Source organism: Erinaceus europaeus, chromosome 13 (assembly GCF_950295315.1).
Source record: "Erinaceus europaeus chromosome 13, mEriEur2.1, whole genome shotgun sequence".
NCBI classification, from domain to species: domain Eukaryota; kingdom Metazoa; phylum Chordata; class Mammalia; order Eulipotyphla; family Erinaceidae; genus Erinaceus; species Erinaceus europaeus.
The window spans coordinates 3,348,757-3,352,280 of NC_080174.1; positions in this window are offsets into that span (position 1 = coordinate 3,348,757).

The window sequence follows — 3,524 nt, forward strand, 5'->3', positions numbered from 1 at the left end:
CTGACCTTACCCCAAGGACGTAGGCAGGGTTAGGGTATCAGATAAGGGTTTTTAAGGCTGTGGGGCCTTTTACCAATTATCTGTGTTTGGCCTGATGTCGGACAAACATTCCTAGAGGCTGGAATCAGGAATAGCAAGAGAAGACAAAGAATTTCTGACATGCCAACTAGTCAGGCATACTTCTTTTCTTTATAAAAACATAATTTAGTAGTGATTTAATTTTGATTTACAAAGCTATAAGATAAAGGGTAGAATTCCACAGTGTTCCCACCACCAGAGTTCTGTGTCCCCTTTCCCTCCACTGAAAGCTGCAGTGGTTCTCTCTCCCAAGTCACAGATATGGGTTGACTATTATTTCTATATCTATCTACATTTATATAGATTTCCCCATGTTTTCTTGGGTCCTGCCTTCTCCTCCTAAGTCACACCTACACCTGCTACTACCTCTGAATCTCCTTCCTTTTCCCTCTTCTCTCTCCCAGTCCTGATGGAGTTGGAGTTCAGAGCCCTCTGGGCATCTTCCCCTGACATTTCTCCCCCTCTGGGAGCAGGGACCAAAGATCTTTATGGGGAGCAGCAGGTGGGAGCTCCGGCTTCTGTCATTGCTTCTCCACTGGACATGGGTGTTGGCAGGTGGATCCACACCCCCAGCCTGTGTCTGTCTGTCCCTAGTGGGGCAGGGCTCTGGGGAGGGGAGGCTCCAGGACACACGGGTGAGGGCGTCTGCCCAGGGAGGTCAGGACAGAATTGTAGCAGGTGTTTTGAAGCACTGGGTCCCCAACAGGTGAAGGTCTTGCAGGACCCCAGGGCTACTGTACCTGGGGGTGTGACACCCAAAATGACACCTGGCCTCCAAGCTTCACAGAAAGAGGCATGTTTCCTGCAGTGAGTTATCTGCTGATCCTGGACTGATGTCTCAACCTCTTTAAATTTCTGCTTAAGTGACTTAACACACAAGAGGCACTAAATAACAGAAAACATTGCTTTCACAGTGAGCATTTTCTTAACAAAATTGTCAAATTTTGGAGATATCAATTAACCCCAGAAGAGGTTTTGTTGTTGTTTAAAAAAAATCCACCATTTTCATTAGCCTCTTTTGTTGTCATTTTAAGTGAATCGCTGAAATTATTCTGTTATTAGAAATGTTTTGAAATAGAAATATATTGTTTTAAAACACTTTTATGCTATTTAATTGTTACATGTCACTCTGCATTAAAACAAAGTCACCCCTTGCACTTTGAACAAAAGAACACCGTGAGCATCCCAGTCAGGAAATCCCTTACCTCTATGCTCTTGATCCTGTTCTCCATGATGTTTGAAACTTCAGTGTGAACCAAAGTCGTTTTAATTTCTTTTTTCAGAGCTTGAATTTCATCCCATTTATTATGTATCTCACATCTCTTCTTTTCAACCTTCTGAATCAGAGTAAGATGGTCCTCTGTGACGTTTTCCTCAGATGAGTCTGAAAATATTTTCAAACAACAAAGCGCTGTTGTATTTAATATCTCAGCCTTGTTAGGATCACTGTGCATTAGTAACAGTGTACGTGTCATAATATATAGTCTTTATACAAGAAAATGCAAGCCACAGTGCAAACACGTTGACAGAAGTGGTTGCTCCAGTTCAGGGCACTAGACAGAGCCTGAGAGTTTCAGGCTTCCCAAGTTCAGTCCTCAGCATTCCATGTGCACAGTGATACTCTTGCTCTCTCCCCCTCTCTCGGTGATAAGTAAATAAATAAATGACTTATTTTGGATGGGGACTAGAAATCTCTATCACGGTTGATGTGATAGAGAGGGAGAAAGGGCAGGGGAGGCAGCATGAAAGTTCTTCTGCAGAAGGGCCCAGGTTCAATTCCCAACACCACCATTAGCCAGAGCTAAATAGGGCTCTGCTAGCTCTCTGCATGTCTCTCTCTCTCTCTCTCTCTCTCTCTCTCTGCCTTTAGGGTTATCACTGGGGCTCAGTGCCTGCACTATGAATCCACTGCTCCTGGAGGCCATTTTTTCAGTTTTTTGTTTTTTCTTTCTATTTTTATTTCACAGAAAGGAGAGAAATTGAGAGGGGAGGGGAGACAGGAAGAGGAAGATAAAGGACACACGTGCAGCCCTGCTTCATCACTCATGAAACATTCTCCCTGCAGGTGGGGAACGAGGTCCCGAGCCCGGGTCCTTGGGCATGGTGATGTATGCACTTAGCTGGGTGCAATACCACACGACTGTCTCTGTATCTCTCTGTCATAAAAAATAAATAAACAGAGGGAGTCGGGAGGTAGCACATCGGGTTAAGTGCATGTGGCGCAAAGCACAAGCACTGGCATTAGGATCCTGGTTTGAGCCCCCGGCTCCCCACCTGCAGGGGAGTCGCTTCACAGGTGGTGAAGCAGGTCTGCAGGTGTCTGTCTTTCTCTCCCCCTCTGTCTTCCCCTCCTCTCTCCATTTCTCTCTGTCCTATCCAACAACAACGACATCAATAACTACAACAATGTTAAACAACAAGGGCAGCAGAAGGGAAAAATAAAAAATATTTTAAAAGGAGGAGGAAGAGGAAGAGGAGGAGGAAGAAGAAAGAAACATGGCCACCAGGAGAGGTGCATTTGCCGTGCCAGCACCAAGCCCCACCAATAAACCTGGAGGCAAAAAATAAGAAAATAAGTAATTTATTTAAGGGCCGGGTGGTGGCGCACCTGGTTGAGCACACATGTTACAATGCGCAAGGACCCAGGTTCAAGTCCCCGGTCCCCACCTGCAGGGAGAAGCTTTGTGAGTGATGGAGCAGGGCTGCTGGTGTCTCTCTGTCTCTCTTCCTCTCTATCTCCCGCTCCCCTCTTGATTTCAGGCTGTCTTTATCCAATAAAGAAAATAATTTAAAATAAACACTGTATTTAAGGAGAGAAAGCAAGGAGGAGAGAGACACCTGAAGCCCTGCTTCGCCACTCAGGGACCTTCCCCCTGCAGGTGAGATAAAGAACTGGACAAACACACACAGTCGTGGAAACAACAGCAGCTGTTCTGAGGACACCCCTAGCGTCACCCAGGGCAGGAGCCGGGCCTGCAGCAGGAACAGAGCAGCACTGGTGTCCCCCACTTGCCTGGCTGCGCCTTTGCTGCCTGCAGCCACTCTCGCTCCCTCTCCAGCTCGTCTCTGAGTCTGAGAAGCAAATGAGAAGCAAAGATGAGCTGCAGGTCTCTCTCCCTCTCCCTCTCCCTCTCCCTCTCCCTCTCCCTCTCCCTCTCCCTCTCCCTCTCCCTCTCCCTCTCCCTCTCCCTCTCCCTCTCTCCCTCTCCCTCTCCCTCTCCCTCTCCCTCTCCCTCTCCCTCTCCCTCTCCCTCTCCCTCTCCCTCTCCCTCTCCCTCTCCCTCCCTCTCCCTCCCTCTCCCTCTCCCTCTCCCTCTCCTCTCCCTCTCCCTCTCTCCCTCTCCCTCTCCCTCTCCCTCTCCCTCTCCCTCTCCCTCTCCCTCTCCCTCTCCCTCTCCCTCTCCCTCTCCTCTCCCTCTCCCTCTCCCTCTCCCTCTCCCTCTCCC